This window comes from Pan paniscus, chromosome 8 (genome assembly GCF_029289425.2).
Source record: "Pan paniscus chromosome 8, NHGRI_mPanPan1-v2.0_pri, whole genome shotgun sequence".
Taxonomy (NCBI): Eukaryota; Metazoa; Chordata; class Mammalia; order Primates; family Hominidae; genus Pan; species Pan paniscus.
Window position 1 is genome coordinate 62,441,357 of NC_073257.2, and position 27,343 is coordinate 62,468,699.

The following is a 27,343-nucleotide window of genomic DNA, read 5'->3' on the forward strand; positions in this document are numbered from 1 at the left end:
TGAACCTGGGATACAAACTCACCTCTATTTGACCTCAAATTTGATGCTGGGGTGGTTTTAATTTTATTCTGGGAATTTCAGTCATTCAACCATGAAAAGGTGAAAAGTCTCTGTCAGATGTGCGTGTACTGGTGTGTATAATAAAGACAAAGGAAGCAACCAAACCAATTAAGAGACTTTCTCTAAAGGCAGAGTAATGCTAAGGGCAGTGGCAGTGACAAAAGTGGAGGAAAAAGTCTGTGATCATTTGGGAGACAGAATAGGAAGTGCTTGGTCATGAGATGTGAAAGAAGAGGGGAAGTAGAAGGAAAACAGACCTGCTCAGGCTCTGCTGGGGAAGACTGGGTATGTAGCAGTGCCTTCCTCCTGGCCGAGAATGTAGGAAGAGAAATAGGTAAGGAGGAAAACATAGTTTTTTACTCTCAGTGTCACATTAAAATGGAACTCTCTGGTCAAAAGCTGAATATAAATCTCTGTAGGCTAAGTCCATTTGTGACATCCCAACATATGTTTTCAAAAATAACATACATACTAAATCAAGCCATTAAGCATAACTGGGGAAATTTCCTAAAATTTACACGCTAAAAAATCACCATTTTTCATTTATTAGTTTCATGGAGCAACTTTGAATCTATGGTTACAGCAAGTGAGGCACCTTGTATAAAATAAAGCTAATACATGAAAAAAAACCATTTAAAATTCTATTGTTCTCAGAGAATGGAGAAAGCAATTGAAGCCATGGGCATGGAGGTGACTGCCTTGAGAAGTTGTGTATAGTAAGGAGAACTGGGAAGAAAGAAGGCCTGGAGAACAGGGTGATTTACACGGCATTAAGTGAAGCTTGCAAAAGTGAGCACTGGGAGTCAAGAGACATGTATGAATCAGGAATGGCTGCTCCTGTGAGTTGTTAGAAAGGAGATGATGCCTTCTTTTCATATCTATAACAGCAGCACCTAGCACAGTGCCTGTTCAATAGGTACTCAACATGTATTATCCCAATGCAGAGTCAAATTTTGCCAGGAAGGCAGGAAAGCTACAAATTAGCTATGGCAACTTAGTGATTGGGCTTCTGTGTGTGTGTGAGCGAGCTGGATGTTAGGCAGTGGGTAAAGTAGTGAACTGGAGGTGAGAAAACAATGACACAAACTCAGGGCTTCTCTTCCCAAGTATTTGGCTGAGAAGAGAGATGTAGTATTAAAGGGAGATATGTGGTAAAGGAAGACTTTTATTCCAAGATTCAACAAAAGCGTGAGTATACTTCTATGTTAAAGGGAAAGAGCCAACAGAGAAAACATATTTTTGAGGTTAGAAGAGAAGGAAGAACTAATGCAGAAGGGCCCCAAAAGGCACAGGTGCGTGCAATCCGGATCAGGGACAGATTAGCTTAGGATTCCTACAAAAGCAAGAAGGGAGAAAGGACCATGTGACACTAGAGCTATTTCTGGTAAAGGAAAGGTTTAGGAAAAGATCTTTTGATGACCTCTATTTTAACAGAATTTTTTTTTTTTTTTTTTTTGAGATGGAGTCTTGCTCTGTCACCCAGGCTGGAGTGCAGTGGCACGATCTCGGCTCACTGCAACTTCTGCCTCCTGGGTTCATGCCATTCTCCTGCCTCAGCCTCCTGATTAGCTGGGACTACAGGCACCCGTTACCATGTCCAGCTAATTTTTTGTATTTTTAGTAAAGATGGGGTTTCAACGTGTTAGCCAGGATGGTCTCCATCTCTTGACTTCGTGATCTGCCCGCCTCGGCCTCCCACAGTCTGGGATTACAGGCGTGAGCCACTGCACCCGGCTAGACTTAAAAAAAAAAAAAATACTGTGGGAAAAAGGATATTATGTATAGAAAAGTCTACACTTCTTGATACAACTAACTAAAAAAAGCCTGATACACTAAACAAAACCCAAATAATGTCTTCCCTAAAAGTGGGTAACTTGAAAAGCAACTCGAGCAAAAATCAAGGAGTTCAATTATACATAAGTATATCAACAAAGTGAAAGATGGGTTTAATTTTTCCCACAAAAAGTTAAAAGAAATAACAGTAGTTTTAGAGGAAGAGGAAAAAATAATAAGAAAATTATATGCAGTTGCAAAATGTGTGACTATTTACAAACTCTAACATATAACTACAAAACGGACCAGAAGAATCATTATCATAGGAAGCAAAGGGTCATTTCAAAAATCAGAGGAGGGATGATTCATATTTAATTTAATTCTGTGGAAAAAATTTAAGTAACCTTTGAGGACAAAAATAGGTGATATGTTGAAATTCAGGAAACCACAGTGGAAGGAAAAATAATTCAAGAAAGCTCAGATTCAGTAACCAGCATCTAGTAAAATCTTCAGGACCTAGAGGCTACAATCTGCATTAATAGTGTCTGAAGACCTAGAAATGTCATTAAATACCATTTTGGATAATTCTTGTAGACTTGAGATGATGTCTATTTAAAGTTACAAGATAGTGCCTGTATTTCTGTATTCATTACAGAAAACAATTGGATATGGAAAAGAAACTAACATGCTATGCCACAATCTCTAAAGAAAGATTAGGGAAGTTTCAGCTTAAAGCAAGAATAATCACAATAAAGTTTTACAACCCTTTGCAAGCATATATGAAAAACTTACAAAAAGTTTGTAATGATCTTTTCTTAAGCTAAGAGAACAGAAAAAATGAGAAAAATTAAATTATAAAATGAAACTTTGGTTTAGAGGTAAGAAACATTTGATGACAGTCAAGAGATCAGGGTTGTACAGTGTATTATGTGAATGTTGTGACTCATTGGTTTCATCTTGGATATCATAACTTGACATTTTGTAAAAGTGATTTTTCATGGGAGTTTTTTCAGGTGCCCTATAAAGTCCTGTCCCATGAGAAGCGAATAAGTGTCTTCCATATTCTTGAGATATCTTAATGAATAGCATCTTCTACAGTCTTCCATTGTTTAGTCCTTGGAGAGACACTCATTAGTGACTGTTAAGGTACCTGAGTTATTAGGTGCCTGTAGACTATGCCCAGTGATATGTGCATTAGGCACATGCTCCCTAGCTGCGTTGACACTGACTGAAGCTGTGAGGTTTCACAATGACATGTCAGCCAAATACATATGCTCAGATTTACCATTTATCAAGAGGTCTTCACACTATCAATTGTGCAATTATCATTCTACACACAGGCAGCGATAAAGGGAGTAAAAAAACACAGCCATGGATCGGGAGACCAAGGTACCTCCAGAGGAGTCCAGTGGGTCCAGAAGCCCTTTGGATGTTGGTCAGAGGCTCCTCTTGGGCAGAGATCACAGCAGCAGCCAACAGGTCTGGTGAAATCCTTAAGAGTTCTCATGGACAAAGTTTGTGAAGGCATCTTAGACAAGATCTTGTCTTTGCTGGTTTTATGATCCTCTGCAGATGGGTCTATTCTCATCATCTCAGCCACTTTTCACTTCCTATCAGTTCATTTCAGGTCTCTCATGATCCCAGGCAGCAGTAGTTGTTATCACGTGAGTTCATTCATATATGTTTATCTCTTTGGGGATGGGGGGACAACTTCACTGTGGACTTAATTCTACTGGAGATGAGTGACCCCATTTTAAGACAACAGGATCACAAATTATTATCACATATCAGCAGGGCAGACAATAGCTACGACCCGGGGCTGAAAGCAGGTAACTCCATTTATTCTGCAAACATTGTCTTGATTATGGTGCCAGTTGCTGTGAGGGATTTCCTTTCCACCACCTGTTTTTCACAAGGTTTGAGTCAGAACTGCTAACATTCTACTGATTTCTGGGTGAAGGGACTGACTGCACCATCCTAGCATGTCAGAGCACTCACCCCAATACTTCCACTTTAAGAGTTTTCCACCTTGTTCAGAACTACAGTCCATTAATCCCCTCATTTTCTCTCTTAAGAGAATAAACAGGCCAGGCGCGGTGGCTCACGCCTGTAATCCCAGCACTTTGGGAGGCTGAGGCGGGTGGATCATCTGAGGTCAGGAGTTCGAGACCAGCTTCGCCTACATAGTGAAACCTCGTCTCCACTAAAAAAAAAAATCACAAATATTAGCCGGGCGTGGTGGCAGGCGCCTGTAATCCCAGCTACTCGGGAGGCTGAGGCAGGAGAATCCCTTGAACCTGGGAGGCAGAGGTTGCAGTGAGCCAAGACTGTGCCACAGCACTCCAGCCTGGGCAACAGAGTGAGACTCCCTCTCAAAAAAAAAAAAAAGAGAGAGAGAATAAACAACCCATGTCAAGTACACACCCACATCCCTCTTATCCCAAATACCAAACACACAAAAATCCAATCTGTCTCCTTCTACCTAAGCAATTTTAGATAGTCACTTTCTCATAATTACCTTAAGCTCCCTGACTTGCTGCTCGTCCTTTCTCTGGCAAAATCTCATCCTTGGATGAGCCCGACTTTGTGTTTGCTCAATGACACCACTCACCTGAACCAGAAAAAATATCAAAAAGTGTTCAGAGATATCATCATAAATTCAAATTACTTACACAAAAAATTGGCCCTAAATGTTTCCAGAAATCAATAAAAGTTTTGTTTCTCCAATGACATCATTTCTTCAGAAACCCATCGTGTATAACCTATTTTTTCTATGTTCTTCTAACATTTATTCAACTTCTCTCATCTGATATCTTGCCAAATCATTCAAAGAGAAAATATATCCCATTAGGCAAGAGCCAACCATATTCCCATCACCTGAGAAAATCATATGCACAGGATGCACCCACCTCACCTTTCTCTGCCTCATCATGTCAGAAAAATTACCCCTCCTTTTGTCACAAGGCAAATCTGAGATGAAAGATTTAGATGGCCTGTAATTCCAGCACTTGGGGAGACCAATGCAGGCAGATTATTTGAGTCTAAGAGTTCAAAAGAAGCCTAAGCAACTTAGGTAAACTGCATCTCTCAAACAAATACAAACCATTAGCCTAGCATGGTGGTGTGGTGGCACATGCCTGTAGTCCCAGCTACTCAGGGTGGGGAGCACTGAGGAGGGAGGATTACCTGAGCTGGAAGGTTGTGGCTGCAGTGAGCCGTGATCACGTCACTGCACGCCAGCCAGGGTAACAGATATTTTTAAAAGGATCTTCTCTGTTAAAAATAATCAAATAAACAGGTGGCCATGAGGCTGAGGTGGCTGCAGTGCACTCAATTCCTCCTTAAATAACCCAAAACTTGACTCAGTGTAAATAATAAAAGGAAACTTAAGCTTAACCAATCAGAAACCACCAACTAACATCTAACTAGAGACCTTCCACTGTAATGTTCCAAATGAGGCCACTGCTCCACTTTACCCAATCAAGTATTTTCTTTTTCTTCCACATTCACCATATAAAATTCTTCCCCCACCCTCCCTAAGCCTCTCTGTTGGAACTCTGAGCTGCTTGCAGTCTGGGGCTGCCTAGTTTATACATTTCTGAATGCTCAAATATATTTTCTAATGTTTCAAAGTGGCTCTGGTGTAGGAGGTTGTTGGTGGAGTGACCCGAGAGTATACAGGAATTGAGGGCATATGAGATCTCTGGACTCTGCACTCCATTTTGCTGTACACTCAAAACTACTCTAAAATAATAATATATCTTTAAAAATCTATAACTATCATGTAGCCCTTTTCAAGTCTCCAACTAGTTGGAGCTAGTTCGATTAAAGCTCAGAAAAAAAAAAACTGGTTAATAAGCTAGTTCTGACCCAACTGGCAAGAAGCGGCAGGAAAGACCCAGGCCAGGGGAGCATATTGCACATGCATGCACCAGGAAACTGGAGGAAGCTTGGAGGCCCTTTAGCCTGGTCCTGAGCCCGCTGAAACTGCAGTTACAGGCACAGATGCCTGGGGCACCAATCTGAATCTGCCAACATCCAAGGCCACATGAACACAAATGGGCAGAGTCTTCTCTGCCATCGGTAGCTAAGGATGTTAGGCCATGATTGGTCTAGGATGGGAGATGAACTGAGAACTATGGATTCTGTAGGTTGTTGTTTTCTCTTCCCACCCCCAAGCAACAAGTGATGAACACACACACACACACACACACACACACACACATCCCGTAGTGACTAACAGGATCTCCCTCCAGGGGATTTGCAGAAAGGGGAGCAGAAAACATCCCAGGGGCCTTTCACAGCTACTTCCTTGAGCCCCCTTTCAGACTGCTGTCTAGACCTGTCACAGCCCAAACATCACCACCCTGATATGCAGAAGCTGGCATCCTTACCTGAAATTCAACACCAAGAAATGATCTCTTCTACTCAACACTGATAGAAATACCTCTAAGCAACGTCCTCATTGGCAGGGGTGGAGTGGGGGAGTTTCTTAAAAAGGGAGGCCTCTGCCTACCACCTAGAGAACCTGGAAATTTCCATCTGTGCCACAAAGTCCAAATCACTGGCCACTGCCCCAGTGTATGGCAGATTAGAACGTCTCTCCATTAGATCTGGGTTTCTATTCCATTGAGTGAAATGGCTTTTCTATTACAGGAACAGAATAAGGGATCAAAAGGGTCTTACAACTGAACTCCAGTGTACAGTCTGCACAGACACTAGGCTTGTGCAAATATGACACAGCGAGGCCCCAGGACCCTTAAGCCAGCTGAATGTACTGAGTTTCAGGAAACAGTGAGATACATTCAGCAAAACAGTGGGCTTCATGCTGAAAGAAGTCACTCCAAGTAAGCACACATCACACACACACACACACACACACACACATACACACACCCGCAGACACCCTAGTGGCCAATAGGTCCTCTCACCAAAAACCTGTGATCAGGAGAGCAGAAAGCCTCCCAGGGGTCCATCACTGTCCTTTCTGGAGCCCCTTATCAGATGGCCAGCCCCAGGACAGCACTGTCTGATCCTGGTCCAGTCCAAACCACCATCACCCTGTGATGTGGGAGCTGGCCACTTCACCAGAACCTCTGTGTCAGAAAAATTTCTCTTCCTTTTAAAATGATGAGGGGGAACCTTCAGACAGTGTCTGATTAGGGTGGGTGGAGAGAGGGGTTTCCTAGAAAGTCAGGCAGGGCAGGGCTGAAGCCCTCTGGGTTAACTGAGTGCTTTTGATATGAAGGCAGGTAAGACTGGACAGGTGGGGGTGTTAGTGAGGGGATGGTGTAGGGTGTGCTGAAGAACTCCACTTGGGCTCTGCACACCAGGGAAAATGACCATAAAACATCCCATCTTCACTGCTCAGAGAAGGCTAGATCTGCTGTGAGCTAGAAAGCCATGTGGGGGCAGCTGATGAGTCATCAAATGGGAGAAATCTGAGAGCCATGTGTTCCACAGGCCTCTGGTCCTTGTTCAGGCAGCAGGGCACTGTGACATGTGGCTCCTTGGCCCCTTCCAGCCACCACCTTGATTGCATGCTGCAGGGAAAGAGACTGAAGACCAAGAGTGGGGTCTTGCTCACCATGGGATGATGGCTCAGTACAGAGCTGAGCTATGTATGGCCCAAGAGGCAGAAGGTGGAGATGACCCAGGCTGAGCTGGGGGATCCAACTGAACATGCACTTGCTAAGAAGCTGTGGGCTATGATGCCTTGGGACCCCAGTCTGGATCTAGAATTGTAGCAAAACAGGCTACTGGTAAAAGTTCTTGGGAAGCCAACTCACTTTTGCTGTCATCCATGGGCAAACAAACCAAGCCCCACCACTTCCCACTCCCTCGGAAAGCCTCCTGCCCCTCTGATCGACGACACCACAATGGTGTCACTCTGTAAGGCACAGGTAGACAAGGCATCCAGCCATGAACACTCCAGGGCGCACACATGTCCGGGATACACTGGTTCTTGTTGAGACTCCACTCTTCCAACTCAGACAGAAGCTCCCCAGTCTCCTCAGCCACTCCCAACAACTGGAGGTCTGAAAACTTTCATGCATGCCGATATGGTCTAAACCAGTCATGGCGGTTTTCATTTTCATTTTCCTGATAATCAGTGATGCTGAGCACCTTTCCGTATGCCTTTTCACCAACTGGATGCCTTCTATGGCTAAATGTCTATTCAAATCCATTGCCCATTTACAAATCTGCTTTTCTGTGGGCTTCTTGATGTTTTTCCCTTTTTTTTTCCTGTTTATTTATACAAGTTCCTTAGGTATTTTGGATATTTTTAAAAATGATTTTCAATTCCACTGCCCAGTTAAAAATCTGTTTTTTTTTTTTTTGAGATGGAGTTTTGCTGTTATTGCCCAGGCTAGAGTGCAATGGTGCGATCTTGGCTCACAGCAACCTCCACCTCCCAGAGTCAAGCAATTCTCCTGCCTCAGCCTCCTGAGTAGCTGGGATTACAGGCATGTGCCACCATGCCCAGCTAATTTTTGTATTTTTAGTAGAGATGGGGTTTTTCCATGTTGGTCAGGCTGGTCTCAAACTCCCGGTCTCAGGTGATCCATCCACCTCGGCCTCCCAAAGTGCTGGGATTACAGGCGTGAGCCACTGTGCCTAGCCAATTATCCCTTTTTGTGTTTTTTTTTGGGGGGGGGTTGTTGGGGGAAGAACAGAGTCTCGCTCTGTCACCCAGGCTGGAGTGCACTGGTATGATCTTGGCTCACTGCAGCCTCCGCCTCCCAGGTTCCAGTGATTCTCCTGACTCAGTCTCCCGGGTAGCTAAGATTACGGGCGTGCAACACATGCCCAGCTAATTTTTGTATTTTTAGTAGAGACAGGGTTTCACCATGTTGGCCAGGCTGGTCTCAAACTCCTGACCTCAGGTGATCCACCCACCTCGGTCTCCCAAAGTGTTGGGATTACAGGCGAGAGCCACCACTCCCGGCCCCATTTTGTGTTTTAACATCAGTCGACACTCGTATTTTAAAATAATAACAATGAATGGCGGTACCTTAGAACAAGGGAATTATACATCTTTCTCTTGTCCTAGTGCAGACATTTTGTCTATAAAATGTTATTCACAGATGAATTCATGAGAACATTACTGTGAATTTTAAATCCATATACAAGTGTATGCTCATTCATGAATATTTCAATAAAATAAAACTAATAGCAAAAAAGAATTCCAGAGTTGAATCAGTTTCAGGAAAAAGGAGTTGGCAGTATGAAGTAAAATAGCAAAAAAAAATTTTTTTTAAATGGGTATATTTGTGTCTACAACTTTTTTTTAATTATAGCATTAGACAATGTGTATATATATACATATATAAAGCAATGGAAGTGGCATTGTTTTCATACTAGTCTAGAATATTAAAATATATGTAATATGTGATCGGCAAAATAATGGCCCCCCAAAGATGTCCACAGATTCCTAGAACCTTACATGAAAACGGTACATCATGCATGTGATTCAGGTAAAGACCTTGACATGAGGAGACTACCCTGGTGCTATGGAATGAGCGTTGTGTTCCGTCAATGTTCATGTGTTAAAATCCTAACCCTCAAGGTGATGGTATTAGGAGGTTAAGCCTTAGGGGAGACTCTGACCTCATGACTGGGATTAGCACCTTATTAAAGGCACAAGGGAGCTTGTTTGTTCCTCTCACCATGCGAAGACACAGCAAGAAGGAAGCCTCTATGAGAAAGCAGGCCTTCACCAGACACCAAGACTGCCAGCACCTTGATCTTGCACTTCTCAGCCTCCAGGACTGTGAGAAACAAAGTTCTGTTATTTATAAGCTACCTGGTCTAATGCATTTCCTTGTAGCAGCCTGTACGGATTAGGACAGTGGGCTCATGTGGATGATGACGGTGTCTCCATTCAGGACTAAGTAAGCACATAAGTCCTTAACAGTGGAAGAGAAGGGGGAAGGAAAGAGCCACAGAGACATGTGGCCACAGAAGAAGGGTCCATGGGATGCAAGGTTGCTAATGGTGAGAGTGGAGAAGAGCCCAAAGCCAAAAAATGCAGGCAGACTCCAGAATGTGGAAAAGGTGAGAAAAAAGATCCCCTAGAGCCTCTAGAGATGAAGGTAGCCTTTCCACCACCTAGATTTTAGCCCAGTGAGATCCACATCACACTCTGACATACAGGAGTGTAATAAATTTGTTTTATGCCCTGACATACTGGTAGTTTGTTGTAGCAGCAATGGACTAGTAATATATAAATATATACACACACACACACACACACACACACACACAAACACTACCCCCCCACCACACACTCAACATAACTATCTATATATATCCTACCCTTCAAAACTGAATCAGATAAACTACACATTAGCATTAACTTAGCTGGGTGTGGTGGCACTTGCCTGTAGTCCCAGCTACACAGGACGCTGAGAGGGAGGATCACTTGAGCCCGGGAGTTTAAGATCAGCCTGGGCAAACACACTGAGGCCACATTTCAAAAACAAACATACAAAAAACACAACAAATCTTTGATTAAGCTCATTTCCCAAATTTGAAGAGGAAACAATTATTAGATAAAGAGGAGAAAAGAGAAAGGTAGAGCTGCTGACTTCTGTGGTGGAAGCACAGGCACAGGCCCAAACATACTCCTGTCCTCCTGGCTTTCCTGTCCCTTCTCATAAGGGACACAGGAACCTCTCAAACTGAACCATGGATCACAGAACCATACTCAGAACTCAATACAGTTTTGTCTACGATTTTTTATATATCTGTGTCCCTGTTTCTGCCTCCCATTCCCAACTCCCTTACTATAGTTAGAAAAAAATGGCTATTACCAAATATGAGTACATCCTTATATACTAATGCCAACTGATCACCAGCTGGTTTTCTTCTTTTACAAAGTCATAAATATTTAGGCTTTAACACATGTTCCAAGCAATAGAATGTTATTTTCCAGTTCATTAACACAAATTCTATATCTAAAATGAAGACTTCACAAGTTGATTTAAATAACATATTAACAAAAATCGACTGGCCATGGTTCAAGCTGACATTTTAATTAAATGTGATGATAGGTTGAGTAACCTAGCAGTACTCTAAAATGACTTTTGGTTATGGCTTTTTCCATATTATGTTTAGGCTGAGGCATCCCTAAATGATTCAATTGTAATTCCCCTTCTTAAACATGAGATTTATCTTTACAAAATAATTTACTTTCTTAAAATGACAAGTTAATTCTATAGTTCATGCATACATAATCTCAGTAGATATCATCTGTATGTGTACACACATACATATAGGTATTTGTATATACACATATTACATAATTAAAAAAAACTTATTAGCAGGGTACAACCATGAAGACAAAAAGGCTTTGTGTAATGTGATGGAAACACAATTGCAGGACAAACAACAGGCTGCTGTGAGGGCTCTATTTACCCTTTCTGATGTAAGACTTGGAAAAACATGGATAGTGGATATTTAATCCCCATAACAGAAAATTTAGGGTGCAGAAAACTTCCCACAATTTTTACAGACAATGTCAATAGAAAGGCATTCAATGCAGGGAATACACAGTGTGACAGTATACAAAAATAAGCAGGTTGATGGTTTAGATTTATGAGACAAGAGAAAGAAACAGTAGATGATGTCATAATTCTCCTTTTATGGAGTTATGAAAATTCTTCATTCTTCAGTTGCTTTCAAATGTCAATGAGAAAAATATTTAAAGGAAGAATCAAATCTAAGATGTAGAGAGATCTTTATAAATGTGAACTTCAGGCCAGGCACGGTGGCTCATACCTGTAATCCCAGCATTTTGGGAGGCCTAGGTGGGCCGATCACGAGGTCAGGGAATCAAGACCATCCTGGCCCACATGGTGAAACCCCATCTCTACTAAAATACAAAAAATTAGCCAGGAGTGGTGGTGTGTGCCTGTAGTCCCAGCTACTCAGGAGACTGAGGCAGGAGAATCACTTGAACCTGGGAGGCAGAGGTTGCAGTGAGCCGAGATAGCACTACTGCACTCCAGTCTGGTGACAGAGCAAGACTCCATCTCAAAAAAAAAAAAAAAAACTTTTTTTCATGCTGAGAAGATATAATCATCAACACATTCTTGAGCACAACTATGCACACAGGCACTTCCACATTCACAAGCCATGCTGTGTGCACACACTGATGCCCCTAGATTCCTTTTTTGAAGAGATGGTCTCTTGGTGTGTCATCCAGGCTGGAGAGCAGTGTTAGGATCATAGCTCACTGCAGCCTCAAACTCCTGGGTTCAAGTGATCCTCCTACCTCAGGCTCCTGAGTAGCCTGAACTATAGGAATGAGCCACCATGCCCAGCCAATGTTTTCATTTTTTTTGTAGAGATGAAATCTTGCTATGTTGCCCAGGCAGGTCTTGAACTCTTGGCCTCAAGGAATGCTCCTGCCTTGCCCTCCCAACATGCTGAGATTACAGGTGTGAACCATTGTGCCCAGCCACCGGATTCTTTATTAAGAAGAAAACTTGTTTGCTGACATGTAGGCAATGAATTGATGAATAGTAGTTCATAAATTACTAATTTACAAGTCAATATAAATGAGTTGAGTAAACACAAAATAACAGCATAAATTAATGAACAGTTTATGACCTCAGGTTTCTTTTTTTCCTTTAAAACATAGCTCTGACAGAGACTACTACTTGTCCATTCCATGGAAAAGTCAGAGGTGGTTAAAATGTCAGAGGTACACTTATTAACACCTTGCTGCCTTTTGTGTAGCTTCCTCTTAGTACTTCACCAGTTGGGATTGACACACCTCTCCAGCTGGGTTCAGGAGCCAGACAGGAGCACACAGAATGGGGAATCCAAAGCCATCTCTGACACTAAAATCAATGAAAACAAAAATAACCAAACATATTATCAAGAAATGAACAAGAGATCGATATCAAGTACAGCAAAAAGAGAAGAAATCATTTAATCTGCCAGCCTTTCATTCTGACAAAATAATTTACAACACGCATGTCTCTATCTGATATGTGTGAATAGAAAAAGAAGAGGTGACAATAGAGTAGAGGATTCGTCTTCCAATTGTCTCTGATCTATCCAACCTTTGTTACACATCAGAGAGTTCTCCAATTTATAAATAAACAACAGAGATATGTGGCAACCAGGACACAGAGACATACTGAGAGTACTGCTCAGCTCTCTACCTAGGCCTGATTCTGATGATCCCTGACAATGAGCACTGTGAAATTTACAGCAAATCAGTACACATACACACAAACACACAAAAGAGATACTTCATGGGCAAAAAGCACCAAAGACATAAAATAAAATGCCTGAAAGACCATAAAACAACTTCTGATGAAATGCTGTCTTCATTTTGCAGTAGTAAAATATTCACCACCAAATCTACAATTAGCTTAAAAATTACAATAAGTACAGTACTTTTGGATCCCATCTCCAATTCACACCTTATCAACATGTAATAATCACACTGCATCTACAACAAAGCTGGATGGACTTTATGTGCTGAATACAACTTGTACACTAAGAAGGAAATTTTTTGAAATAATGAGAATACACAATTTGTATGCCATGCTCTACTTCACAAGTTAAAAGAAAACACAATCATTTCTATTTTTAAAATGCATTGAAATAAAATACAGAAAAGAGTATTCTAATACCAGTTAACATTAAGAGAATATATCTCTAAACCAAAGATCTTGGATCTTCTAGAAAGACAAAATCAGCTGGTATATATTTGGGTAAGAAAAAAAAATTAAGAGATCAAGAAAGGAGAGAAGACGTTTGCGCAGAATCATCTCCAAAAATGGCTTTCTGACGCATTCGCCAGTTTTCAAGTCCATTTGTTTTTCCTCCTTTGGCATCAACAGCCTATATCACCAAGGATATGCAAAATAATTCAATTTGTACATTAATCAGCTAATCTAGAAGTGGCAATATAGTCAATGAAAATACAAAGATACAGAAAATGTCAATGAATTGCTTAAGATGTTTAAGATGACATAGCGTAGGGAAAAAATGATCTGATAAACACTGGAAGAGTTAATAAGGAAACTCAGGCATGGTTCCCTAACACCACACTTCAAAAGAACTTATAGAGAGAATAAAGGAATAACCCTTAAAAAAAAATCTAATTTTAGAAAAAAATTGCTCAAAAGGGGAGTTAGGGTTTTGTAGATCTTCTGGAAAGCTGATTAATTTCTAAGCTAAAAATGCATGATCCTTAAGAGAAATGGCTGAGTCCAGGCCCAAGGCAGGAAGAGGACAAAATGAGCCTGGATCCTCTGGTTCTGTTAGAAAGTAAGAAATGCTCAAAGACTAACAGAGACAGTTGAAGGGACACAGGAGACAGGCTGAAGGCTCCCGCAGCTGAATCTGGGACAGCATAGACATCAGAAAGAACAATGACAGTGATGGAAAATAACCCATGGAATAAAACGCAAGTGCATTAGTCAGCAGTGATGCTGAAACAAAGGGGAGAAGAGAAAGCTCTTTGTTAAAAATGCCAGGTAACAAACTTAGAAGGAATGACAGAGGAATAACATCCATTTTGAGTCACCAGTGCCATAACTGATAGAGAAGATTATCAGGGGGCTAAAATCACTGGATGAAAGAAAACTATATGAAGCTTTTTAACATAGCACAATAGATAAAAGTATGAAAACATAAATTAGAAAAAACTAAAAATCATACCATAAGAGATGGATAAGTTAGAATACAGGAATAACAGGCCAGGCATAGTGGCTCACATATGTAATCCCAGGATTTTGGGAGGCCAAGTCAGGAGGATTGCTTGAGCCCAGGAGTTCGAGACCAGCCTAGGCAACATAGTGAGAACTCGTCCCTAGAACAGAACAAAAAAAAATAGCCGGGAGTGGTGGTGCACTCCTGTAGTCCTAGCTACTTGCGGGGCTGAAGCAGGAGGATCACTTGAGCCTGGGAGTTTAAGGCTGCAGTGAGCCAAGATCATGCCACTGCACTCCAGCCTGGGAGACAAAGTGAGACCTTATCTCAAAACAAAAACAAAAACAAAGAAACCACAATAACAAAAAAACACTGGTAACAATAAAATCATGATTACATAAAGACTGTATAGAAAAAAAATCCTCAGAATATAGAAATAAAATTATGTATTTTACCTGTAGCTATATTAGAAGAGAGTATTCTTGTAGACAAGGATGACTAGAAGGATATGCAAAAATGAAAATAGCTAATAACACTCATTATGTCAGGCACTGTGGTAGGTAGTTTATGCACATTGTAACAAATTACATACTACGTTATCTCAAAATTTTCAGATAAATTTTACTGGGAGTCATAAATCAATACAACAAAATCAGTGTTTTGCAAACATCCACTAAGCATAAAGGTATACAAATTCCCAACCCAGACTGAAAAATAATTCACATAAGCCACACATAAGTGGAAACCTACCCATGGGAGATAATACAACATAATCTAAATAAAACTTTCAGAGACAAGGCATGTGGCTTCTGGACAGCCACAAACTCCCTGACTCTGCTCTAGTGTTTTGGCCATCAAAAGAAAGCCAAGTGGCCTCAGGTCTCTGAAAAACCAAAAAAGCAACCTATGGAAGATGGCGTGGTATTTGAGGAATATTTGAAGTCTGTTGAAAAATGCATCCTGTATTTTTTTTCAAGATAAGACTCCCTTGTAATGTCAGGTAAGTGAAGAGCCCTCAGAGACACATGCACACACAAAGAAAAACAAAATGACATAGAATGAATCCCACCAAAATGTGTTATGATGGCAGGATTATGGGTGATATGATCTTCTGTAATATATCTGTTTATTAAAAATAGAAAAAAAGCAGACTTGCCCTCGATTATCTATAGCCTCTGACCCAAGTGGTTTGGAATTGGAAAGCAGCATCACTTGACTTGAAGCCATCTTGGCATCAATGGTGGAGTAGGTGGAGATGAGACTCTGGACCAGCTCATGGGTGAGCCCCACCTTGTCCTGTCAAGGCCACCAAGAAAGGGCACGTGAGGAAAGCACAAAGATCCTGGAGAGACACTGGTTTCACTCAGTTTCTCAAAATTATCTTAGACACATTTCCTGAGGACCTTTCTTAATGCCACAAACATCAGAGAAGAAAATCCTTATAACAAAGCTTGAAATGGATCCACATCTCCATTAAACTTTTCCAAAGCTCAGTGAGTATATAACATGATAACCTAAACACCTAGCTAGAAAAACCTCAGTTCCAGTGCTACAATAATGCTAGCTTTTCTAACATTTTTAAACAACCCTGCTTTTAACCCAATAAAATTCAACTACAGAACTAAGAAATAAATATTGGAAATCCACTTTAAAATAATGAGGAGACCACTGTGAATGAGAAAAAGAAAAAGACAAACGAGAGCTGGAAAGCACACTGATTTTGTAGAAATAGAAATAAGCCGTGCAAGTGCCACACTGGCAGCAGTGATCGCGCTGGGGCCACAGATCAAGGAGGCATGGAGGACAGGACTCTTCTGTTTGGTACAATGAAAAAATGGTATTCTTTTTATTCTACATATTGACAATATGCATTTGGGCCTTTATTATAAGTACAAGAGAAAATCTTCAATAAATAAAAGCTGAGTACATTACTTTTTTTAATTAAAAGATAGATTCGGAAAGAATAATGAGAGTTCAGCACAATGACTCCCGCCTCACTGAAAACCGTGGCTGCCACCAAGGTCAACATAGACAGCATCTTTGTCATACAGCACACCCTCAACTCCAGAAAGAGGCACATATACCAGCTGCTCCTTAATTAAACAGCGCTTTTGTTGTTTAGGAAGAGCACAAGGGTCTGGGAGGAAACTGACGTCACTCATTGCAAAATCTTCTACCCCTGGAAGACAGGATCCAAAAAGCCAGCTTCAACTGATAAGAAGTCAGTAAGTATCTACTGTTGACAGGCATGTTAAAAACGATGCACAGTCCAAGGGCTTAAACCATGATCCTAAAGAAGGGCATTGTGCCACACTGGAACAGTGGCCCTCTAGCTACAAGACAAGAGGTCAGAGAAGAGGGATTCGGTAACACCTTTGCAGGCCTACACATAGCTGGCTTACTTTTAAAACCTCCAGCAAGGCCATCTTCCCTTGTTTGGTCATTTTTCAGTTTTCCTGAGAAATGAAGGCATCCCAAGAATCCAATGTGTAATTCTAGTATGTTCTACGACAAGAGAATACCTGGCATGTGAATTTGGCTTTATTTTTCAAGTGCGCTCCTCTTAAATAACCATAAAGTGACACCTGCCGGTCACATTTTGTCCGGATATCCTCTGGGTTTGTCAAACCTTGCATCCTAGAAAAATAAACTCAATCATACAGCAGAAATGAATGCCAAAAGTTCCTATACCTCCTTTCATGTGTCAATGACTCATCACACTCTTGTCCACTAAGCATGTCGTTTAGAAAAGAAGAAAATGCAGAAATAAGGAACACCATTCACCATCCAGCAGAGGAAAAGGGGCAGGCACACAACTGTGTCTCTAGGCTGAAAGTGACATTCATTCTGTAAGACACCAGACAGGGAGATGACACCCACTTGGGGTCGGGGAAGAGTGAAGAACATATTCAGAAAAACCCTTTCTGGAAGAGGGTGAGCCTGTGCTCTGGGATTTGTACTGTGGCTTGGATTCTGGCAGGTGGAAAAAGGGTATTCCAGGCTGAGAAAACCACAGCACAAAGAAAAGCACAAAGCAAGGAAACTGAAGGCACACACAAAGGACTCAAGCACCCGGGCAGGAAGGCAGCATCACTGAAAACTGAGGCTGAACGTAGGATGGGGCCACATCCTGTAGCCTTAAATGCTTCCAAGTCCTCCCATTTTCCTAAACATCTCACAATTTATTTACTCCCAAAGGCACAGCATCTTTGAGCAATGATATAAGTAGACATTTTCCATCAACTACACTTCTACCCCCACTATTCAAATAGGCACAAAATAAATCCTATCACTGTTCTTTTTCTAGCTTTTTTAGCTTTGAAATATATGGCCCAGGAAGAAAAAGTTTACAATCACTTTTTACCTGTCTGCAGGGATATAAGGGTGAGAAGTTTGCCATGTGAGAGGCCTAAACTTCATAACTGTAATAAAATGGCCCAGATTGTGGATTTCTTGGTTTTGATATTCTCCATGCACCATTCCAGAAGGGTAGAACAGCTTGACACCCTAAACATTAAAGGAAAATTAAAAATTAAATTTCAATTAAATTCTCATCAATACTGCAACAAAATAAAAGCTCTAAACAAGAAGCAATCCTAAGAAGGGAGACTTCCAGCAAAGCCACTGTCCTGAGGCTTCCAGAGCCTTGCTGGCTTCTTTCAGGACTTAATAGAATCCCACAGAGGCAGACTGCTCTGCAGCCGAGCAGGGGCATCCATCTAAGTATGGTGAGGAGAGGGAGGTGAGGCCTCTGAGCACAGAAATGGTTCTGTGTCCGATGGACCACAGCAGTATGGAAAGGAAGGGGCAGTGCCTGGTCCTGTAACTGGGAGAAACTTCTGATATACTCTATTAAGTCCCGACTCCAAAACACCCAGACATTGCCTGGTGCAGCAGGTACGGAGACAAATGAGATACACCAAGAGGCCCAGAATAACCACTTTCTTGAGGGAAACCTTCCAGAGACTGGGAACACATACACAAAGGGAATTCAGGAGGCAATTCCTAGAGAGATGTTTAGTAATGTCTCTTCAGTCTTTTTGTTTGTTTGTTTGTTTGTTTGAGATGGAGTCTCACTCTGTCACCCAGGCTGGAGTGCAGTGGTGCACTCTCAGCTCACTCCACCCTCTGCCTCCCAGCTTTGAGCAATTCTCACATCTCAGCCTCCCTAGTAGCTGGGATTACAGGTGCATGCCACCACACCCAACTAATTTTTGCCTTTTGAGTAGAGACGGGGTTTGGCCATATTGCCCTGAGCTCGAAACTCCTGGCCTCAAGTGATCCACCCGCCTCTGCCTCCCAAAGTGCTGGGATTACAGGCGTGAGCCACTGTGCCCAGCCTCTTCAGTCTACTTTAAAAGGATTATACTGTTAGTTTCTAACAATTATTTCTTTTCCTACCTGGTAAACTTCTGTCCAGAACCTGTGTTTTAATCGCTTCTTTGTCTTCTTCAGTTGCTTGTTATGCTTGAAGGAGTCGAGGTGGGTGAGAACCCCCAGAATTTTAGGAAAGCCATGTGCTTGACAGATGTTTAGAAACTCAAACATTTCCATTTCAAACCCAAAGCTGGCATCTATAAGCATCAGTACCTACAAGCACAACACATTATTTCTCGAAGAAACTACCAAAACAGACCACCTACACTAGGGGTTGGCAACTAGCCCACGGGCCAAATCCAGCCCATCACCTGTGTTTGTAACTAAAGTTTTATTGGAACATAGCCACATTAATTCATTTACATATTGTCTATGGCCGCCTGTGCACTACAACTGCAGAGCTAAGTAGCTGCAGAAGATATGATCCACAAAGCTGAAAATATTCACTATCTGGCCCTTGACAGAAAAGTCCCACTCCAGACTAAATCAAATGACTACACAGGCATCACCCAGACAGAGAAACCACCACCCTCTGACTTGCTCTAAAAGGCAACCATAAGACAAGGCCACTAGGATATAAACATCCATTTTAAGAATTCTAACGCATGAGAAGTAACTCAGAAAAGGCAGGGTCTAACCTGGCCCTTACCTAAGAAATCCTAATTTAAAGAAATGAAGTTTTCTGTAATGTATTTTTAAGCCAAATAACAGGTCTCTGACATCCAAAGAATGGGAAGAAAGGGATAATCAATGAAATATATTAAATAGGTACAGAAAACCAACCTCTTCATTCAATCTCCTCACAGAAAAAAAAAATCTGTTTTTTGCTGGGAAGTATGCAGTGGAAACCTCTATCTTGTATGTTAATTTGTATAACTCAATTGCTCAGAAATTTTTTTAAATAGCTACCAGTTTACAATTAAGTCAAAAAACAGTAAGATTATGATGAATGGTAGTCTATAAGAAAATATAAGCAGATAAGACCAATTTTTAAAATTTAAGACACTACAAAGATGCAAAATAATTTCAGAACTGATTCCTGAAAACTTCTAGTTTTAATATTAAAGATAGTTCTGTTCTTATCTTTCCATGGATAACTGAAAATAACACAAAATGGAAACAGAAATGCCCACCTTTGATTAAACTAGGAAACATTCAAAACCCGAAACCACAGAATACATGAAGTTGGGCTTGTAGGAAAGCACAGCTGCCACTGCGGACCGAGGAAGCAAGCAGAGCTCTCCAGCAACACTGGACCAGCTCAAAGAACAGGTGGAATATCCTCACACCACATCTGATGCCACAGAGTGCCAAGGGGCAAGCAGCTGGTTGTAGGGTCAGGAAGAACAGGGAGCAAACAGTCCCTCAGCTGCCAATCTTTGTCATCTAAGCCAGTGTTACTTCCATAATCTACACACGCACGTACACACCCAAATCCAAGTATTATTTGTGCCTTTGCCATACTCAGGAGGCTTTGACAACCCAGAGCAGAGCAATCAACATAAGCTAGGCTAAATAAATTATGGTACATCTACAGAATGGAATATTATATTAAAAAGAAGGAGGCAGAGCTACAGTACTTACTGATCATATGCCTCCAAGATATATTACACAAAAAAAGCAAAGCATAGAACAGTGTGTAAAATAAGCTACCATTTCTGTTTTTAAAGGGTGGCATGTGTGTTTGTATGTATCTGGAAGGATACCACTCTGCAGGGACCTGAGAGACCAGCAGTTAGAGCAAGGAAAAAGAAAATGCGCATTGTATGTACCCTGCATTACAGTTAGAGTGCTTTACCAAATGTGTGTGCTCCTTTTGAAAATCTTAAAAAGATTTACATAGGCATCTCTCTCAATAATAGTTAAGAGGCTGGGAAGGGGAGCAGGGAGGGAGGGACAAAGAGGGAAAGGTTAACAGTTACAAAAATACATTTAGAGGGAGGAGCCAAGATGGCCGAATAGGAACAACTCCGGTCTACAGCTCCCAGTGTGAGCGACGCAGAAGACGGGTGATTTCTGCATTTCCATCTGAGGTACCGGGTTCATCTCATTAGGGAGTGCCAGACAGTGGGTGCAGGACAGTGGGTGCAGCGCACCGTGCACCAGCCTAAGCAGGGCGAGGCATTGTCTCACTCGGGAAGTGCAAGGGGTCAGGGAGTTCCCTTTCCTGCTCAAGGAAAGGGGTGACAGAGGGCACCCGGAAAATCGGGCCACTCCCACCTGAATACTGCACTTTTCTGACAGGCTTAGGAAACAGGGCACCAGGAGATTATATCCCACACCTGGCTGGGAGGGTCCTATGCCCACGGAGTCTTGCTGATTGCTAGCATAGCAGTCTAAGATCAAACTGCAAGGTGGCAGCGAGGCTGGGGGAGGGGTGCCTGCCATTGCCCAGGCTTGCTTAGGTAAACAAAGCAGCCGGGAAGCTCGAACTGCGTGGAGCCCACCACAGCTCAAGGAGGCCTGCCTGCCTCTGTAGGCTCCACCTCTGGGGGCAGGGCACAGACAAACAAAAAGCAGTAACCTCTGCAGACTTAAATGTCCCTGTCTGACAGCTTTGAGGAGAGCAGTGGTTCTCCCAGCATGCAGCTGGAGATCTGAGAATGGGCAGACTGCCTCCTCAAGTGGGTCCCTGACCCCTGACCCCCGAGCAGCCTAACTGGGAGGCACCCCCCAGTAGGGGCAGACTGACACCTCACACGGCCAGGTACTCCTCTGAGACAAAACTTCCAGAGGAATGATCAGACAGCAGCATTCGCGGATCACAAAAATCCGGGGTTCTGCAGACACCACTGCTGATACCCAGGCAAACAGGGTCTGGAGTGGACCTCTAGCAAACTCCAACAGACCTGCAGCTGAGGGTCTTGTCTGTTAGAAGGAAAACTAACAAACAGAAAGGACATCCACACCAAAAACCCATCTGTACATCACCATCATCAAAGACCAAAAGTAGATAAAACCACAAAGATGGCGAAAAAACAGAGCAGAAAAACTGGAAACTCTAAAAAGCAGAGTGCCTCTCCTCCTCCAAAGGAACGCAGTTCCTCACCAGCAATGGAACAAAGCTGGACAGAGAATGACTTTGACGAGTTGAGAGAAGGCTTCAGACGATCAAACTACTCCGAGCTACAGGAAGAAATTCAAACCAAAGGCAAAGAAGTTAAAAACTTTGAAAAAAATTTAGATGAATGTATAACTAGAATAACCAATGCAGAGAAGTCCTTAAAGGAGCTGATGGAGCTGAAAGCCAAGGCTCGAGAACTATGTGAAGAATGCAGAAGCCTCAGGAGCCGATGCGATCAACTGGAAGAAAGGGTATCAGTGATGGAAGATGAAATGAATGAAATGAAGTGATAAGGGAAGTTTAGAGAAAAAAGAATAAAAAGAAACGAACAAAGCCTCCAGGAAATATGGGACTATGTGAAAAGACCAAATCTGCATCTGATTGGTGTACCTGAAAGTGACAGGGAGAATGGAACCAAGTTGGAAACACTCTGCAGGATATTATCCAGGAGAACTTCCCCAATCTAGCAAGGCAGGCCAACATTCAGATTCAGGAAATACAGAGAACGCCACAAAGATACTCCTCAAGAAGAGCAACTCCAAGACACATAATTGTCAGATTCACCAAAGTTGAAAAGAAGGAAACAACGTTAAGGGCAGCCAGAGAGAAAGGTTGGGTTACCCACAAAGGGAAGCCCATCAGACTAACAGCAGATCTCTCGGCAGAAACTCTACAAGCCAGAAGAGAGTGGGGGCCAATATTCAACATTCTTAAAGAAAAGAATTTTCAACCCAGAATTTCATATCCAGCCAAACTAAGCTTCATAAGTGAAGGAGAAATAAAATACTTTACAGACAAGCAAATGCTGACCGATTTTGTCACACCAGGCCTGCCCTAAAAGAGCTCCTGAAGGAAGCACTAAACATGGAAAGGCACAACTGGTACCAGTCACTGCAAAATCATGCCAAAATGTAAAGACCATTGAAACTAGGAAGAAACTGCATCAACTAACGAGCAAAATCACCAGCTAACATCATAATGACAGGACCAAATTCACACATAATATTAACCTTAAATGTAAATGGACTAAATGCTCCAATTAAAAGACACAGACTGGCAAATTGGATAAAGAGTCAAGACCCATCAGTGTGCTGTATTCAGGAAACCCATCTCACATGCAGAGACACACATAGGCTCAAAATAAAAGGACGGAGGAAGATCTACCAAGCAAATGGAAAACAAAAAAAGGCAGGGGTTGCAATCCTAGTCTCTGATAAAACGGACTTTAAACCAACAAAGATCAAAAGAGACAAAGAAGGCCATTACATAATGGTAAACGGATGAATTCAACAAGAAGAGCTAACTATCCTAAATGTATATGCACCCAATACAGGAGCACCAAGATTCATAAAGCAAGTCCTGAGTGACCTACAAAGAGACTTAGACTCCCACACAATAATAATGGGAGACTTTAACACCCCACTGTCAACACTAGACAGATCAACGAGACAGAAAGTCAACAAGGATACCCAGGAATTGAACTCAGCTCTGCACCAAGCAGACCTAATAGACATCTACAGAACTCTCCACTCCAAATCAACAGAATATACATTTTTTTCAGCACTACACCACACCTATTCCAAAATTGACCACATACTTGGAAGTAAAGCTCTCCTCAGCAAATGTAAAAGAACAGAAATTATAACAAACTGTCTCTCAGACCACAGTGCAATCAAACTAGAACTCAGGATTAAGAAACTCACTCAAAACTGCTCAACTACATGGAAACTGAACAACCTGATCCTGAATGACTACTGGGTACATAACGAAATGAAGGCAGAAATAAAGATGTTCTTTGAAACCAACGAGAACAAAGACACAACATACCAGAATCTCTGGAACATATTCAAAGCAGTGTGTAGAGGGAAATTTATAGCACTAAATGCCCACAGGAGAAAGCAGGAAAGATCCAAAATTGACACCCTAACATCACAATTAAAAGAACTAGAAAACCAAGAGCAAACACATTCAAAAGCTAGCAGAAGGCAAGAAATAACTGAAATCCGAGCAGAACTGAAGGAAATAGAGACACAAAAAACCCTTCAAAAAATTAATCAATCCAGGAGCTGGTTTTTTGAAATGATCAACAAAATTGGTAGACTGCTAGCAAGACTAATAAAGAGAAAAAGAGAGAAGAATCAAATAGACACAATAAAAAATGATAAAGGGGATATCACCATCGATCCCACAGAAATACAAACTACCATCAGAGAATACTATAAACACCTCTACGCAAATAAACTAGAAAATCTAGAAGAAATGGATAAATTCCTGGACACATACACTCTCCCAAGACTAAACCAGGAAGAAGCTGAATCTCTGAATAGACCAATAACAGGCTCTGAAATTGAGGCAAAAATTAATAGCTAACCAACCAAAAAAAGTCCAGGACCAGATGGATTCACAGTGGAATTCTACCAAAGGTACAAGGAGGAGCTGGTACCATTCCTTCTGAAACTACTCCAATAGAAAAAGAGGGAATCCTCCCTAATTCATTTGATGAGGCCAGCATCATCCTGATACCAAAGCCTGGCAGAGACACAACCAAAAAAGAGAATTTCAGACCAATATCCCTGATGAACATCAATGCAAAAATCCTGAATAAAATACTGGCAAACCAAATCCAGCAGCACATCAAAAAGCTTATCCACCATGATCAAGTGGGCTTCATCCCTAGGATGCAAGGCTGGTTCAACATATGCAAATCAATAAACGTAATCCAGCATATAAACAGAACCAAAGACAAAAACTACAGGATAATCTCAATAGATGCAGAAAAGGCCTTTGACAAAATTCAACAACGCTTCATGCTAAAAACTCTCAATAAATTATGTATTGATGGGATGTATCTCAAAATAGTAAGAGCTATCTATGACAAACCCACAGCCAATATCATGATGAATGGGCAAAAACTGGAAGAATTCCCTTTGAAAACTGGCACAAGACAGGGTTGCCCTCTCTCACCACTCCTATTCAACATAGTGTTGGAAGTTCTGACCAGGGCAATCAGGCAGAAGAAGGAAATAAAGGGTATTCAATTAGGAAAAGAGGAAGTCAAATTGTCCCTGTTTGCAGTTGACATGATTGTATATCTAGAAAACCCCATCATCTCAGCTCAAAATCTCCTTAAGCTGATAGGCAACTTCAGCAAAGTCTCAGGATACAAAATCCATGTGCAAAAATCACAAGCATTCTTATATGCCAATAACAGACAAACAGAGAGCCAAATCAGGAGTGAACTCCCATTCACAATTACTTCAAAGAGAATAAAATACCTAGGAATCCAACTGACAAGAGACATGAAGGACCTCTTCAAGGAGAACTACAAACCACTGCTCAATGAAATAAAAGAGGATACCAACAAATAGAAGAACATTCCATGCTCATGGGTAGGAAGAATCAATACTGTGAAAATGGCCATACTGCCCAAGGTAATTTATAGATTCAATGCCATCCCCATCAAGCTACCAATGACTTTCTTCACAGAATTGGAAAAAACTACTTTAAAGTTCATATGGAACCAAAAAAGAGCCTGCATTGCCAAGTCAATCCTAAGCCAAAAGAACAAAGCTGGAGGCATCACACTACCTGACTTCAAATTATACTACAAGGCTACAGTAACCAAAACAGCATGGTACTGGTACCAAAACAGAGATATAGACCAATGGAACAGAACACAGCCCTTAGAAATAATGCCGCTTATTTACAACTATCTGATCTTTGACAAGCCTGACAAAAACAAGAAATGGGGAAAGGATTCCCTATTTAATAAATGGTGCTGGGAAAACTGGCTAGCCATATGGAGAAAGCTGAAACTGGATCCCTTCCTTACACCTAATACAAAAATTAATTCAAGATGGATTAAAGACTTAAATGTTAGACCTAAAACCATAAAAGCCCTAGAAGAAAACCTAGGCAACACCATTCAGGACATAGGCGTGGGCAAGGACTTCATGTCTAAAACACCAAAATCAATGGCAACAAAAGCCAAAATTGACAAATGGGATCTAATTAAACTAAAGAGCTTCTGCACAGCAAAAGGAACTACCATCAGAGTGAACAGGCAACTTACAGAATGGAAGAAAATTTTTGCAGTCTACTCATCTGACAAAGGGCTATTATCCAGAATCTACAATGAACTCAAACAAATTTACAAGAAGAAAAAAAAAACCCCATCAAAAGTGGGTGAAGGATATGAACAGACACTTCTCAAAAGAAGACATTTATGCAGCCAAAAGACACATGAAAAAATGCTCATCATCACTGGCCATCAGAGAAATGCAAATCAAAACCACAATGAGATACTATCTCACACCAGTTAAAATGGTGATCATTAAAAAGTCAGGAAACAACAGGTGCTGGAGAGAATGTGGAGAAATAGGAACACTTTTACACTGTTGGTGGGACTGTAAACTAGTTCAACCATTGTGGAAGTCAGTGTGGTGATTCTTCAGGGATCTAGAACTAGAAATACCATTTGACCCAGCCACCCCATTACTGGGTATATACCCAAAGGATTATAAATCATGCTGCTATAAAGACACATGCACACGTATGTTTATTGCAGCACTATTCACAATAGCAAAGACTTGGAACCAACCCAAATGTCCAACAGTGATAGACTGGATTAAGAAAATGTGGCACATATACACCATGGAATACTATGCAGCCATAAAAATTATGAGTTCACATCCTTTGTAGGGACATGGATGAAACTGGAAACCATCATTCTCAGCAAGCTATCGCAAGGACAAAAAAACAAACACCGCATGTTCTCACTCATAGGTGGTAATTGAACAATGAGAACACATGGACACAGGAAGGGGAACATCACACATCGGGTCTGTTTTGGGGTGGGGGGAAGGGGGGAGGGATAGCATTAGGAGATATACCTAACGTAAATGACGAGTTAATGGATGCAGCACACCAACATGGCACATGTATACATATGTAACAAACCTGCACGTTGTGCACATGTACCCTAAAACTCAAAGTATTAAAAACACACACACACACACACACACACACAGACTATGCTCACAAAGACCCTTTTCCTTACTTCAGAAAAAGAGGTAGAGCTACTATTAAGCCCCTACCCTGACAATTGGGAGACTAGAAATGAGCCTATTATAAAGAATTGGCAGCAGAAAAGGGACTAAAGAAGAATTAATAATTTAAAAAAAATCTCTTGAATGTGTGTAGTGCTATTAGCACTGGGGCAAAAAGCCTGATGCACTTTAAGTTCCAAAGTCTTTACCCTGTACAACCTTGCATAATAACTAATGTCCACAATGATGACACTGGGCCATTAAGGGAGACTGAATTATTCTTACAGTCCTATATTTAATCAAGTAAGGAAATATGTAATCTAATTTGGAAATCTTTTTTTAT

At 41.5% G+C, this 27,343-nt stretch overlaps 1 long non-coding RNA gene and 1 pseudogene across 1 annotated transcript; both read right to left on the reverse strand.

The window, feature by feature from the left end:
- Positions 1-3,173: 3,173 nt before the first annotated feature.
- Positions 3,174-15,507, reverse strand: LOC134731098 (uncharacterized). Its single transcript, XR_010113183.1, has 3 exons — positions 14,521-15,507; positions 4,352-4,444; positions 3,174-4,036 (listed from the first exon to the last, which is right to left on the reverse strand). It is a non-coding gene; the product is annotated as an uncharacterized LOC134731098 (long non-coding RNA).
- A 149-nt stretch (positions 15,508-15,656) lies between these two features.
- LOC129393132 (ribosome biogenesis protein BMS1 homolog) overlaps positions 15,657-27,343 on the reverse strand; it is a 37,138-nt pseudogene continuing 25,451 nt past the window's right edge.